This window comes from Erigeron canadensis, chromosome 3, assembly GCF_010389155.1.
Source record: "Erigeron canadensis isolate Cc75 chromosome 3, C_canadensis_v1, whole genome shotgun sequence".
In the NCBI taxonomy this organism is placed as follows: Eukaryota; Viridiplantae; Streptophyta; class Magnoliopsida; order Asterales; family Asteraceae; genus Erigeron; species Erigeron canadensis.
Window position 1 is genome coordinate 2,412,424 of NC_057763.1, and position 17,016 is coordinate 2,429,439.

A 17,016-nucleotide genomic window follows, 5' to 3' on the forward strand; every position below is an offset into this window, starting at 1 on the left:
GAGAGTGTGTGTTTCTTGCAAAATAGGTGAAAAAGTCGAGAAAATGCGTCTATATATGACCCCTTATATATACATGGTTACTCTAATTAAGTTTTTTAATGTCACATTATTCTTAAAATGTCTTTATATTTTTATTTGTCTAAGTATAAATTATATTCTTCCATTTACTAATAAAAATCTCAATGGAAATAATTCACAGTAAGACAAAAACGTTTATTATTGGACGATAACTTGACACTAAATCATTTCTGACACTTAAATTATTTTTAATCGGTGTTAAAGTTTACAAAACTATTATTCGGCATATCATTTTTAACTTTACCATTTAACTGAAGTTTATTTATTTATACTTGGCATTTTATTAGGCCCATTAAGGTCAACTAGAACTAAACGTAGACTCGTCGAGTCGCTAACTAAAAGCCATCACATGCTAATTTCTCTTAATAAACTATTTCCATAACATTAATATGGCGAAGGCACATTCAACTTTTTCAACAATTATTGACAAAAATCTACTGTAACATCAAAATTCGACGAGTTTTACAAACTTACACCAAGCCCACTACATTTCTTTCATAACTCAACAATATATGTTTTGATTGCGAATTTCATCCGTGTTCAAATTGAAGTGATGAAAGCTGGGATTTACTGGCCAAGAAAGGCAACGAACTTGCAGCAGCTTTCGGTAGATTTTGGTTTCTACCGAACGTATGCACTAGTGTGCAATTTCTTCTTCTTTCTTGTTTTCTGTTTTTTTGTTTTTTTTTGTGTGTGTTTTTGTACTATGTACGAGTACTTTTTTAGCGGATGTGAAAGACTAAACGGTAACGTAAACATAAATGGGTCAATGGGTTACTTCTTGCTTCAGATTTCGGCCCAATAAGGTGAATTAGTAATATTGTTTTCTCAGAAGGTCTCAAATTCAAATCCTACTCTAAACACAATTGATAAGAACCACATATATTTAATTTTCACTTAGTGGACCTCAATGAGTTTTTCCCTACAAGGGTTTAATTTGAGAATCCATTTCTCGAAGAGATATTTAACGCTTATCCGATTAATACAATATGTTAAAATCTTCCAAGATTTATGGGTAACTGACATTTTAAAAGAAAAGAAAAAAAAATATTCTAGTAGAATTTATTTACTTTGGATTATGAGTAACTTTGTCGTATAACCATTAATTTATTTCATTGCCATGCACAACTATAGACACGTTTATCTCAATTTCATCACTATCTATTTTTTTTTTATCATATTTTTATCTGTGACCTAATGTGTGTTCTAAAGACACATATTAAGATATTACGATTGTTGGAATAAACATGATTCAATTCGAGTGATAAAACATCCCAGATCGTCTTGTGGAACCTGTAAGAGTATAAAGCATGATTGGTTATTGATTTTGGGTTCCCATAACAAGATGATTGAGTAATAATGGGATGAGTAATTCGGCTAGAACATGATGCACGAATTTGAGAGGAATACATACACGAAATTTAGGGTTTAATATGTGTTGGGATTAACCTTAACTTAGGATTAATGACTCTTTATTTATAAGGAGAGTATTTACACATTCAACCCCTTTGGTGATTAATGTGTGCATCATTAGTCCTTTTAGTTTACAATCACCTAATGGGAAACCCTATACTACGTCTCTAAGAGTAAATAAGCCCATTATATGATTACTAGACATAGGGATTTCAGTTATCGTTAATTATTATATCAGGAATGACACATGATCAGTGACGGTCATACTAATGTGGTTCCAACAACGATTTCTTTTTAAAAATAAAAAATTCATTTTTCAAAAACATTTTTGTCACTTTTTTTTCATTCTTCATAAGAAAGTTTATACTTTCTATATTTTTAGAGAAAATTTTGATACCTTAACTGCTTAACACCTCTATCTCGAAAGCACATATTAGAAATAAGACGACAAGCTTCATGTGGTTAACAAACATAAGCATGGACCAAATGGAACAACTTCAATTTCTAGCTTTCCTACAATTTACTCTCTGTTATTTTAATCTCGTATATTCCGCTGATTATGTAGTTTACTTTGTAAATTTAGCATCTTGCTAGTTTCTATGTCAATAAAGTTTTTAAATGCTTAAAAAGAAAAGAAAAAATGTCATGAACGTATTACTCAGTTTATTTACACTATATTACCAACACTTATAAACATTTTTAATCTAATTGTTTGTATTGAAGTCCTTTCTAACAGAAATATAACAATTATATCATAACTAGTTTTTTTAACCCGGCGTTGCACGGGAGACGTAACGATAAGTACGAACGATAAAAACGGATGTAAAAAAAGTAAGAAACTATTTTTTTTTAAAAGTTCATTTATCTCTGGTCGTTAGTTAGTGATTACTGTTTGTGCACCGAACCGAGGTTAGAATGATGGGGGATGATGGGTAATTACAGTTGTTTATTGGTGGTTCCAAGATGTAGAGTTAATCTTTTTACGCCAAGTGACTAATGTATGATTGAGTGCACTGAATTGGAATGCCCTTAGTCGGTCTTACGATCCTCATTTTATAGGGGGATGTATTCTTGAAGGACAAATAGGCCGCTTAGGGTTTCCTAAGTCTTAGGTCAGGGATATATTTTCCCTAATTATCAACTCGAAGTGATAAGGCCAAATCCCGAATTTATAGGGGAGCGATACTTATCCTTTTTTATTTATCTAGCGGAAGCCTTCGTTACGGACTGTAACACCCGTCGTTTAAAAATATGGATTTCCAAAAACTTTAGCCTAACGGCGTTAAAAGAAAGCGGAATTAAACCTTAAAAGTCCAAACCAGCAAAATCTGTTTGGTTTATTCATAAAATGGTGTTACTAGCCATATCATCAAAACAAGTCTAAATGGAAATTCATTGGTTGCCCAACATTAAATAACCGACATTATAGTAAATACAAATCATAAATATCTAAACATAAATGAATGTCTAATGCGAACATCCACTATGGGTAAACTACAGCCAACTTCAAGATCATCTACCCATGCCTCACATCTTCTCACATCTACCGGCCTGCTCACTATTGTTGGACCTGAGGGCACAACACATTTTAAAAGAGCAAGTGTTAGCTATCGAATTAGCTAAGTAAGATAACACATAGTTTATAAAACCTTTATCCATTTAAAACATTATATAAAAGTCATATTAAGTCGTTAAGGCACATATCATCTCACATACATATCATAGCATCGACATCTTTCATATTAGGATGGGTCATCCTAAATGTGCCTAGTCATCTTTTGCATCTCCACATATGACATCTAAACATCTTTATCGTTGTGACATGAGTCACGCATCTCGTATAACATATGCATCTTTATAAATGTGACATAAGTCACACCCAACTGGATGGACAAACCTTACGGTTGTACATCATTGTCGTTAAGGAATGGCAAGCCAATCCCTGAGTAATCTGTATGTTCAAGACAAGTGGGTTGGTATCCCATATTACTCTTCACGTTGTACCTCGTTGCAAGGTGCCACCCAAACAACCACATCAAACGTACGACCTTAGAAAAGGCACGTACGGGTTAAGCTTAATACTTTCATCTCTGTAAAATAGCTCGAACATTTTCATCACATGCAGTTTAGGTGTTCATGTTACCTAAACATTAATCACATATCACATCACATCTCATTAACGTTTGGGCCCTTAAACGTGCACGTGTCATGGCAACTTACAAAGTCTAGTGAACTAGATGTACAAGCCATGTAATCATCATATCTCACATTCACATTCACACATGCACATTTACATATTAAGCATCATTACATATCAAGCATGGTCACATGACGTACATTATCATATATCTCATATCGTTATTCATCATATGTCATTGCATTGCATATATAATTACATATCATCTTTCATTGCATAACACATTTAATCACATATCGTATTTCATAACACCTCAAGCATTGCATAGCAGTTCATGGCCTCTCATCTAAGAACATATTATCTCATATCATCGGGGTAGCATTTCAGGCATCAATATACATTTACATAGCCCATATCACCTCCCATATAATCCCGAGTACCCATAAGCAAACAAGATATCATTAGGGGAAGTTATTATATGAAAACTATATTTTTGTTGAACCCTCAGCATGTCAAAATAGTGTATCTTACCTCGTAGAAGCATACAACAAATGATAACACAAGTTACCGAGCTTTGCAAGTATTCCCAACTACCTATAATCATTAAACGACATAATGAGCTAAACAAGTACCTACTTACTTATGTTTATGAATCAAGCCTAAATATTTATAAACATGACCCATGACAATGCTTGATGCATCGTACATTCGATTAGTACATTAGAGCTTACATAACTCGACGAAACTAGACATTCACTCACTAAATTAACCTTTCTGGAAACTTGACATCACAATCATCTTTTAAAAACATTACGATTAGAAAATAGACTCTCTCACGATTCCGTGGATAGCTTATTTGTCAAAAACGGAGTTACGGTTCAAAAGTTATGGCCATTTGAAATTTCTGTCGCTATTGCGTCGCAATTAGCAAATTGCGTCGCAACTAAATGTCACTGTTTTTGAGTTGCGTCGCAACTAGTCCCGATTCTACACAAATCTCATTGTTTAACCTCCAAAACTTAACCAAACACACCCCAAATGACCCATAACCTTATGAACGACTTTTGTACCTCAAAATTCATCTTTTTAATATAATGATGCAATGAAATCATTGATTAACCTCTACTTGATTTGCATCACAATAACAAACGTTTTAGGTTACCGAATCGATCAAAACACACGTTTTTGACATCAATTGATCCTCTAATAACCTAGACCAGTTATGGATCTGTGAAAAGACATAAAATCAATGTTATTATACCTGGGATACCTGGAGATTACAAAGAGAATGCAAAAACTTGATCAAAACACTCTCGAATCAACCAAACGAAGATGAAATCGAACAAGGAATTGATTATGGCAATGGGGAATGGTTAGGGCTCAAAGAGAGAAGGATAATATGAGTAATTAGAAACTAATGACCTGCTCCAAGACCCTAATCCCAGTTTTTAGTTTCCAGCTATATCAAAACTAGTCCCTAGACTTCCTTATGGCTCATATTTAGCTCAAAACACCTATGGGGAATACTTACAACACATTAAACACTTCAAGCACATCAAAAGGCATATACAACATATCTTAAACACTTTAGTACATCAATCATTAAGGCATTAAAGCCTCATACATAAAGCACATTAACACAACTAAGCATTAAATCTCCTAGAGACTTAACGGACACGTTATGTTGACTTAACGGCTCAAGTCAACCGGTAATTAAAAAGTTTGGGATGTTACACGGACGACCCTTCGTACCGCTGTGTCAGGTCCTTCGTACCGCTAGAGGTGTATGTCATCAAGCCCCCAGTCCAAGGTGATGATTTTTGCCAAACAAGCATCGTGTTGCACTATTCTTGCTTAATTCATTTTTCTCCGAGGGGTGTTTTAGTAAAGTTTCGAAACCGCCTTAATTAAATTGATTTGAAAGCTAATTAAGGGTGGTAGATGGACACGTATCCCTAAGTGGCTTATGGACGGGTGTGATCTTCATGCAGTCGGGTATATAAACCTTTTTCCGTCCTTATTTCTTTTATTTACTCTCCTCCAAAAATAATCCCCTTTTACTCTTAGGGTTTCTGCTCCTCATATCTTCCGATCTTGCCATTAGGTACGCTATTCCTTTCCTTTTTATTATATATTTTCTTTCAATTTGTGTCTTTTGATGTCAAAGGGAGGCATTACAACTAATGAATCGACTGTTATCTGGTCGAAATTAGATAAGTTTGTATGTAAATATTTCCCTGGACAAATATCGTCTTTTGAAATACCCTCCGATAGTGATACTGTTCTGACTCCCCCAGATGGGTATGTTGGTTTTTATATCAAATCGATGACTGAGGGTATGTTAGATACCCTTTTTCATCTTTTATGTTTAGTGTCCTTGATTATTTTGATGTTCATATCTCCACTGTCACACCAGTTGGTTTGTCAAGGATAGTCGCCTTTGAGGTTATGTGTAGAGCATATGGCGGTGAACCGTCGTTAGATCTGTATTGATACTTTGGGTTACAGTTGGTAACCGCTTGAAAAACTGGGTATTTTAAAAGGGGTGGTCTTGATATCCGTGACTGGAAAAGTGATTTTGTCTTTATGTAGGCTTCTCTGATCCCTAGTGACTATCAATTTGTAATCAATAGGAAGTTATTGTGTATCCATAAAAAATATGAAAATCCCTTTCCTGGTATGTCATTGATGAATTGTGTCGTGAAATTCGATCAAACCCTATCCAAGTCGTATTGTACCTGATGTCGTGTTGTATAAAGCCAAGCTGATAAGGAAGATTTGTTTATGTATGTGTGTATAGGTTGTCGGTATATGCCTATGCTTCAGAAGTTGTACTTTTTGCATTACAAATTGTAAATAATAATAGCAACTAAACCGACTACTATTCAACTAAACCGGATCTTGTAACTGAACTAGCTACAGTACCAACTGAACCGGTACTGTAGCAGTTTAAATTGGGATTGTTATATATATAATGTAAATAAGAAGTACTGTATATACTAGAAAGTAAAAGTAAAAGAAAAAGAACTACATCAGGTGGTAGGTGGGTCCCACAAAAATATTAAGAGTTAATTGCAAGATTGGTCCCTGTGGTTTGTACACTTTAGCAAGGGGTCCTTTTTTGAGAATTGTTGCAATGGGGTTCCTATTTTGAGAATATTTTGCAAAATTGGTCCAATTTTGACGGATCCGTTAAAGGAGGCCGTCAAGTGTGCACATGTGCCGCACGTGTGGGGGTATTTATTTATTTTCTACCCCACAGGGACCCATTGCTAAAATGAAAAAACCACAGGGACCAATCTTGCAACTTTTTTTAAAATCCATTACTAAATAATACTTTTTAATTTTTTTCAAGATATTATTTAGTGATGGATTTTTTAAAAAAAAGTAGCAATGGGGTCCCTGTGGGGTGAAAAGTACATAAATACCCACACGTGCGGCACACATGCACACTTGACGGGCCCCTTTAACGGATCCGTCAAAACTGGACCAATTTTGCAAACAATTCTCAAAATAGGGACCCCCATTGCAACGATTCTTGAAAAGGAACCCCCCTTGCTAAAGTGTACAAACCACAGGGACCAATCTTGCAATTAACACAAATATTAAAAACAAAAGATGTTGTAAGATGGCGCAAAAACCAAGCAACACAATTTATATATAGAGAGAGAATTTCTAGAAATATTAGGGCGCGTTTAGTTCGAGAAAATGTTTTCTAGTTTTCCATTTCCAATTTTCTAGAAAATGAAAAGGGTTTTCCATTTCTAAAAAACCCTTGAAAATTTTGAAAACGCATGCAAAATAAAATATGGAGTTTTCATTTTTTATTTTAGAAAACTAGAAAACGTGTTTTGTTGTACCACCAGGTGACAAAAGTTGTTATCTTAGCTTGGTACATCTTATGAACCTGTTATGAACTGATTATAGTGCTTGCTAAGTGCTCCCGACTACCTATAATGAAGCACGAATGATCTAAGCATCGAATGACAAAACTCAGCAAAAATACACTATGTGCGCCGCACCCCCCCCCCCAGTGACTACCACTAGGTGTGCCGCACCAGAACACAACACCTCCTCTCGGAACAAGTCAGTGCGTCGCACCTCCCACATGGGTGCGTCACACCTGCTGCTTGACGGGAAAAAACCCTCTTTTTTCATTCTTGAACAATACCCATTCAAACCCTAAACGACTTTAACTCCTTAAATCGACTTGGGGACATAAGATTGACCCTTTTGACAACACTTTTAATAACTTTAATCCATCAATCAATCCTTTAATCCATTACAATATGAATGAATCATTCAAACACCCGAATAACATGAATTCGGTAAATGTTTAATCAAATAACTCAACCCAAACCCTATGACCTGGATTGAATACTCATCTATGACTCATAAGATCATATTTCAAAGAGAATATTATCTATATTACTTGTAGATGACTTAGGGGATTCAAGATCTTAACAAAACTTAATCAATATGGCACGAACAAAGAAATCTTGGAGGGAACTTTGCTTTGGAGAGGGAGGGGATCGACTGGGGGATTTCTCACGCACAAAAGCAGATGTTTTATGACAAATAGGGCAACATAATTGCCTTCTAACCCCTGGCCATCAACCCTTTAAGTTACACTTAGGACCCCTTAACTTATAAACTTGACTTTCTTAACTTAAACCTCTATCGAGAGTCTTAACATTCTAACAAGCACTTAATTACTTAACTTTACTTCAATTACTTTCATTAATCATCATATTAATCATATCATAATAAACACATATGCATTTATTCACATAATCCCATATAGGGCAAATAAATTTAACGAAACCTGACATGTCTTACGTGTCAAGACTTTTTTGCTGAAAGTTACTGCACTTTTTATGGGTATTGATGAAGTTAGTGGGTGAGTGGGAATACCAGCCGTCGTAGCATTAAATGCTTGATGGGAGGTATTAAATGTGTTTGAATTCTCAAAATTTCTGAAATCAATTTGTTACAAATTATTTCAAAATTTGGGGACTAAAATATCTTTTCGTATATATTTTGGTAATATTTTACTGCCTATATATACCCCCACCAAATATCCTTCTCATTTACTTCTCTCAAAATTCCTTTCATTTACTCTTTCAATCATTCACAATTCGAGATCCCTTTCTCTCTTTCTTCTTTAAGTCCAAAACCCTAAATCCAATATCACGAATGGCTCCTAAATCATCTTCTTCTTCATCTCGTTCTCGTGATGTGAATTTACTCACTGCTGAGTATACTCCATCACAAATGTTTCTCGTGCCACTGGTGCTCCCATTAGTTCAAAACTAATCAAATTAAATCCAAATAATCCAATGGCATCTCTTCAAGGGCATCAGGCCGCTGACTCTCTTATTGGGAAAATCCAATCCTTTCTTCGGGTTTCTCCCCTCAGCGATGCCTTTTCTCTGAACCCAAGCAAGCTGGTTCACGACTACTTGTGCGAGTTCTGGTACACTGCCTCTCTTTCTGATGACTGCTCATCCATCTCCTTTTCTTTAAAAAATGGGTCAGTCCCGTGTACCATCACCACTGGAACGTTGAGGGAGGCTCTTAACCTCAACTACTGGAGACAAGGTGAAAGTCTAGTGGTGATTCCCTCAAATATAAATTTCCGTCAGGTCTTTCTTGACATGGGGAATAAGAAGGTTGTAGAGGGAGATGCTTTGAAGACCAAGGGATCCATTACTATGAGAGGGCTTTCACCATCCAGGAAGTACTTCATGGTCCACTTGGTGGAAAGTTTGGGGGGGAGTTCTGGTGGATTGGACCAGATAAACTCCTTCCAGGCAGAGATGGCTTACTGCCTTTGGAATGGACTGAGGGTGGATTTTGCCAATATCCTGTTCAGAAGCCTGGTATTTAAGTTGAAAGGCAACAGGGGTCCTTGTGTTCCATTTTCTAGATTTCTATCCCTCTGTTTTATTCATATTCTGGGCAGAGAAGAGTACAACAATACACAATCCTTGTTCTCTGTGCCAGAACTATTAAGGAATCTGGACAATCTTGTGTCCTCTTCTGATGAAGTCCAGATTTCCCCAAGAATGCTTCTTGCATTCTCTCGAACTGATGCACCACCATCTGGTGAGTCAGAAAGGCAACTGGGCGGGCCTCAAAATAATGAGGGACCCACCAGTTCGTCTGCCGGTGATGTGACTGTGGCAGAAGCTGGAGACCTCCCCTCAGGTATCCAAGCGGTTCCTAAAGCAAGGAGATCTTCCAAAAGCAGAAGGAGATCCAGATCAGGACTTGCTACATCTAACCAGTCACAGCCTGTGACTGTGGTCTCTGAAGCCGCAACCAGTGATATTGCAACTGAGGATAGAGCAGTTGTAGTTGAGGCTCCAGTTACCTCTGTCCAGGGAGAAGATGCCTTGGCAACGGATCCCATAACTGATGAAACCATTGAGGTTCCTCAAACTGGTCATCAGGAGTCTGAACAACCTGTTCAGCCACCCCCAACATTTATGGATCTTGGCATAAATGAGGGTGAGTTTCAGCTTGAGTCTTCGGATTCATCTGAGACTGAATCTGACCAGGAGATGGCTGATGCAACTGTACTTGATCAGCTCCCTTCTCTCCTTGGTCAACCCCAAGAACCCCATGTTTCAGTTTCCCCAACTAACTTACAAAGCTCAGATATACCTCCAATATTCGCCTCTCGCCAACTACTTTCTTCTATGGGTGTGCCTAGAAATAGACACATCCTAACACCACCGTCGCCGTCGTTCACACCTGAGCATTCTCAGCATGAACGACAATTTGAATCTCTTCCCTTCATTTCTACAACCCCTCCTCTTCTATCAACTGACGCTACTGCAACTAGAGAACCAAATATTTTCATACCTCGTCAGTTGCACCTGTAGCTTTTAGGGCTGGTCCAGTGACTCCTTCTCCTCCGTCACTGGAAAGCCAATTTGTGTCTTTCCAAGCCGATCTCTCGAACCTTCTCACGAGGGTTGAGGAGATTCAAAAGACACTTGATAAAAACACCAAGTCCCTCTCCAGGTACCAAAAGGATCATATGCAGAATGTTAAAGTGGTTGACCTGGGGATTAACAAGTTCTCTGCCAATGAGGACTTGGTGTTTGGCAAGCTGAATGAGTTAGTGGAATCCTCCAACCAACTGGCAACATCTTTAAGGGAGGCATTCGCACTGACTCAATCTGGAGTCACATCTTCAATATCCAACCTGCTGAACAGTACTGTCAGATCATCAGAGGTTGATATTAAGAATCTGGAAAGGCAGGTGCAAGAGCTATGTAACAAACCTGGCCTGGATGTGACGGAGCTTGGTAGTCAGTTGGCCTCTTCAGTGGGTCTCAAGATCGAAGAAACTTTGGCTGCCAGTGAGAGTAATTTGATCGAAAAGGTGATGTCTGAGATCACCAAGATTGCAGCGCCCCAGGTCGATCTCACTCCCATTACATCTGAGATCGATCGATTGAGGTGCAGTCTGGATACACTGGCCAGCAAAGTGTCTGAACACTCAACTGCTATAACAAATCTGACCACTGAAGTTGGCAAAGAAAAAGAGGTTAAGGAAGTCCCTGCAACTGAGCTTTCTCCAGATGATCTCTCCATACTCAAACAAATCTTAAAGAGTCAAGAGCAAACAAGTGGCAACGTTATGACTCAATCACAAGAGATCAATCATCTGTGGAGGACAGTTCGCATGATCTGTGGAGTCTTCAAAGAGTGCAAGACAATGCAATCATGGCAGCCTCTAGATCGCTTGCCCTCCAGTCATGCCGATTTTGAAGCTATAAGGCAAGGACTAGATGCTGCCAAGGGGGAAATGTCTGTTAGAGACTGGCAATGTTGATTTGTTGCCTCCAGTTACTGAAAGCGAGAGTCAGAAGTTAGCAAGAGTGGGATATCTGGTCAAGGAAAGGAAGAAACAGATGAAGGCAAATCAATTCGAATCAAGAAAAAATCTTCCAACCCCTCTTGTTGATGTAACTGATGCTCAACTCCTTGGCTTGACACTTGTAGAATACAAGAAAATCAAAGAAGATCCAAGGATAGTCAATGCACTGAAGGAGATGCTTGAAGTTGAACTGGACAAACACTATCAAGATGATGAGGCTGAACTGGATGCCAAGTGTTTGAATGTGTCGGTGGAGAAGGGCAGAGAGATTAGGTCAGAAGGGATTCTCAAGAGAATTGAACAGGTAAAGAAGGTCGTCAGCAAAGTATTGAATCCACCCAAGTCCAGAGGAAGAAAACAAAAGGCTTTGTCAAGGGATGCAAATCTAAGGACTTGGGTAGAACCATCTGAACCCACAACTGATGATATTCGAGCTGCTACTCAAAAACTGAGCACGAGCAAGATTAAACTGACAAATGAATCAGAGGCTCGCACATATTTGTCTGATGTACAGCGTCGAAGGCACAATAGAGGTAAGATCACGGATGTTAAAGTTTCGATCAAGCCTGGTGCTAAGCATTTTGTTGTTGAGGTACAATACTTTGGTGGACCTAAGAGAACGACTGAGAACCCGGATGTCCATCAGTATGGCCATTCTGAGCATGTGGAGATGTTGAGGTTGCTGGAAGGGAGGCAGAGGAAGAACAAGGTTGAAAAGGGCTGGGAATATGTACTGCAAAATCTGATCAAGTTCAAGGAAAACATTGAAGAAAGATTAGGCCTTGATCTTGAGGACACACAACCAATTTCATCAGTTGCAAAAAGAAGGAAAACTGGCGAAGGGCCATCTGTTTAAGTTTTCCTTCTAACTATCTGCTTGTAATTTTATTTACTTTCTTGTAACTTCTTTGTAAAAGTTGTGTATATACAAGTTGCCAGTTTGTAACTCACAAGTAAGATATCTGATAAGATCTACAAACAATTAAAACTAAATCCAAGACATTTGATGATCTATAAAAATGTCTTGGAAACTTAATAGGTTTTATCAAACTCAAGTATTTCAAACTTAAACTTGTATAGAAACAAGTTTGAAAATATTTGTCAATATTTCAGGACAATTAGGGGGAATTTGTTAGGTCCAGTTTAAGCTATAAACTGGAGCTCTCCAGCGACATCTGGAGAGCATGCAGAATTGTCCGAAATATTAGAAGTCCAGTTGCATTGTACAGTTTTAGCAACTGATGACTTCCTCCAGTTGAGATCTGAAGACTAGAATCTGAAGAACTTCCAGTTGAAGTCAAAGACAACAAATGGAAGACAGAGATTGACAATGGCAGCGAAGCCCAGTTGACAATCTACCAGATCAATCAACTGGAGAATCCTCCAGTGTAAATGCTCTTACAAAGCTTTACACTGATTACGAGGAGGACCTTTTACACTACATCCTTTTAACCAGACAACAATATTGTCTCTAAATAAAAGTGCAAAGATGTAGAGTGGTTGAATAAAGTAACCTTTTGTCTTACTTTATTTAGCACACACAAAGGATTATTTAACAATACTTTTGTGTGCTGTCAACCATATTTGTACGTCAAAGTTGAGATCCCTATGCTCAATTTTTGACTATAAATAGAGGTCCTTGCACAAGCATTTTCACAACTTTGCAATTACATACATTCTGCAATATTGGTGAACTTGTGCAATATTCTCTCAATCGCAAAAAGAAACATTTCACAAATTTAAGTGTTTCGATTGTTTAGGAGAATTTCCAAGTTTAGATCAATTGTATTTCATGGGTTGTTAGGATATTTACATTCTTGTATTATCTTGGTTCCGCAACAACCTTGTATTTTATTTAAACAATCAATAAATAAAATACACTTGAAAATTACATATTGTCTCACCAATTTATATACTTGTCATTTATATTATTGCATTGCATTGACTTACACATTCTGTCACCTTAATACATTTACTCCAGTTAACCTGGTACACAATCATTCTAAACTGGTCATATCCAGATTAATTGATTGTGTTGCAAAGTTCACTCACCATCGACATAGAGGTGTCTTCAGCACCCATCTAGTAATAGTTGGAACTTTCAAGCTTTGTATCATCTACAGGCTCATATCAATGATTTCGTACATTATAAAGAAGATTAGAGGGGAAAAACTAAATTTTCATATCACCGGTATTATTAGCTTATACAATGTTAATATAACTTTCGTTAAAAAAAATTATAATAAGATTTTCAACTAATTAAAATATCCCGTTTAACAACATATGGATAATATAAGACACTTATTGATGGAGAACTAAACGGGGTAAAAGGGGAGACAGTTGTATTACACTTTTAGTATAGTAGGGATGGATAATACAAAATCTTGTATTACACTTTTAGTATAGTAGGAATGGATAAGACAAAATCTTAACAAGACAGATGGTAACTATATATAACTATTCACGAACTCCCAACACTCTCATGCTTCTAGATTCCAAAAATCTAGCTTGAATAGACGATAGGAAGAACTCCTAAAGGAGAATTTACAAAAGAAGAAGGGGAGGCAACGAATTTCCGATGTCTAAAAGGACGTCAAAAAGGATTTCAATATAACGAGTAAAGGAGAATAGTTATAACATTGTTTTTGTTACATGTCATTTATGATGAATTACATGAAAAACAAAATAGACCGTTGCAACGGACAAGTTTCATCTAGTTATTGTATTATATAGAAACTTAATCCGATATATAGAAACTTAATCCGATATTTTTCCTGATCCAATCTGTATTTTCAAAAATCCTAACTCCTCACCGATCCAATCCAAATTCCCGAGTTTTACAAACTTGCCTCTCACTCCATTTTTTAGACAAACCGTATTATCTCTACACGGCCTTATGATTTTAATAAATAATTAAATATAAATATTTAAATTAAGTCAAGAAATTAATCTAAACAAATGAAGACGACAAGGATTGCGTTGAATGCTACAAAACATAGTGGAGTCATAATTAACCTCCATCAAAAAAGACACGCTCAAAAGGTTAGACAGCGAATGTGTTGAATTACTTGTACTATACTCGTATTAAAAAACTAATTATGGCCCCTGAATTTTTATGATTAAAAAAATCAAAGTATTTTCCATAAAAGATAAACTCATTATAATTTAAGATAAACTCATTTTAATTTTTTCATAAGAAAAAATGAATATGAGGTTCTTCTCCATTTAATTTTAAATAAAATCCCTGAAAGACGGCACTGGGAGTTACATTACATATAAATATTTTAATATTTTTTTATATGTTAAATAAACACCCTCATGAATTTTTATGTTTAAAAAATCAAGAAGTATTGATGTATTCCCATTTAAACTGAAACCATATTTACTTTCCCTTATACTATTCGAACTTTCGGTCCAAATTGCCCCACTAAGTGGAAATAAAAAGTAGTGTAAAACCATCTCATTCCTACCAATTGCCTCAATGGGTGGATATAAAATATTCGTGTAGTGTTTATACCCCGTGCGACGACCCAAAATAATTTTTCTTAAACTTTATTTTAAGATTGTATCAATGAATAAATATAACTGAGTTGGACATAATAAAAATATTCTTATGAGTTGATTAATTTAAAGAAGAAGAATGCTAGATATACCTTGGGATTTATTAATGATACACGAGGGCTTAAAACGCGTACATTGCACGCCGGAGAGAAATTATAAAATTGATTGCCCATAGTAGGCGCATATAAGAAGGATTATGTTGGTTACCTGGATGTGATAGGTATTATGAATTTTTCCCCACTTTGATATATAGACTCACGTGGATGCGCTATAACCTTAAATAATTTATTTAACACCAAATCAAGCATGCATGTAGCGAAGTAAATGTACTCCTATTACAACTAATGACCATTTTAAAAAAAATTAATGACTTAAAATGCATTAGAAAGTCTTATTTAACACTAAAATAAACCAAATATACCTCATAATTTTCATCACAAATTTGATAGGCTGTTCTTTGTATAGGATTTGAAATTTGTTGATCATTCATTTTAACTCCAATAGCACCAGTGACATCTACAATCCTAACTTGCACATTAAACCTACATAAAAAAAAAAAAAAAAAACAGAGATACAATTTTACCACACAACTTAATGATTATAGAGTTTTAATATGAAATATAAATATATACCTAGGATTGATGAGAACTCCTTCCTTGTTACATGAACAACAAATCCACATTTTGTTGTCCCTTAAAACATCAATAATGTCGACTACATCTATGTAGAGATCGGTCAACTTAACTTCTTGAGAACAGTTCACACATTCCATTGAATACCATAACTGGTCAGTTGGAATAAAACCGATTGTTGCAACAACAACCACTTTATCAAACTGTCAAAATGAAAATGTTTATACATTATAATGTTAAAAAGCTAGTTATAAATTCGAAAGAAAGTTATGTTAAAAAGTAATCTAATCAAAAAAGAAAAATTTACAAACAATGAATAGTTACATGTTCGTCCATCAGGATAATCTCAATACTACCTATGTTATTAACATCTCCATATAGAGGTTGCTTCCATAGCCGCAAATTCTAACCGTTATCGTACATGGCTTATTATTTGGACGCAAATTTCTAATTGAAACATGGTTTAGTGCAGCCATGCTAAAATTGATCTGTTATGTGTTTACGTTTTGAAATGCCTTAAAACTGAATGGAAGTGGCCTTATATAGACATAGACATGCAAGGAAGTAACCACCACAAGTAATACATGAACGGTTACATATTCAAATTTTCGAAAATTTGAACTTCTTGAAAGCATAACTAATCCGTTTTCAAAAATTTGAACTTCTTATAAAAGTAACTAATCCGTAGACCTTCCAAGGAGCAATATTGTAATGATTTTTGGGCTTTCTTGTATTTATAAGCATGCCACATAGGCAATAACTAACAAATTTTGAAGTGAGATTTATATAATGTAGAGATAAACAATAATTAACCTCCACCGAGAAAGACACAAAAAAAGGAAAAAAACCCCGACCCATTAGCATCTATTTATTTATACTCCCTATATAAACAAAATACTCCCTCCCAAATTACACTCTACCTTTAAAATCTCTATTTTACCTTTTTAATTTATACTACCACCAAACCCTTTATTCTTGTATCTATACTATTTATACTATATTAATAAACAAACTACCATCTCCTCTTTTCAACTCTCTACCTTTAAAATACTTAAAATACCTTTAATTTTCAACACATTAATAACTCACACACTAAATATACCCAATATATCCCTAAATTATTTTACACCCATATTTATCCAAACTATCTATCTCCTATATTAATTAATTTAAATATTTATATCTAATATCTCTATAATATTCTTAATAAAGTTATTTACAAAAGATACATCACTTAACCATTAAAAAACTGTTGAGTCTTGGATTCGCTAATTAGACTTACTCGCTGACATGTATAGTCA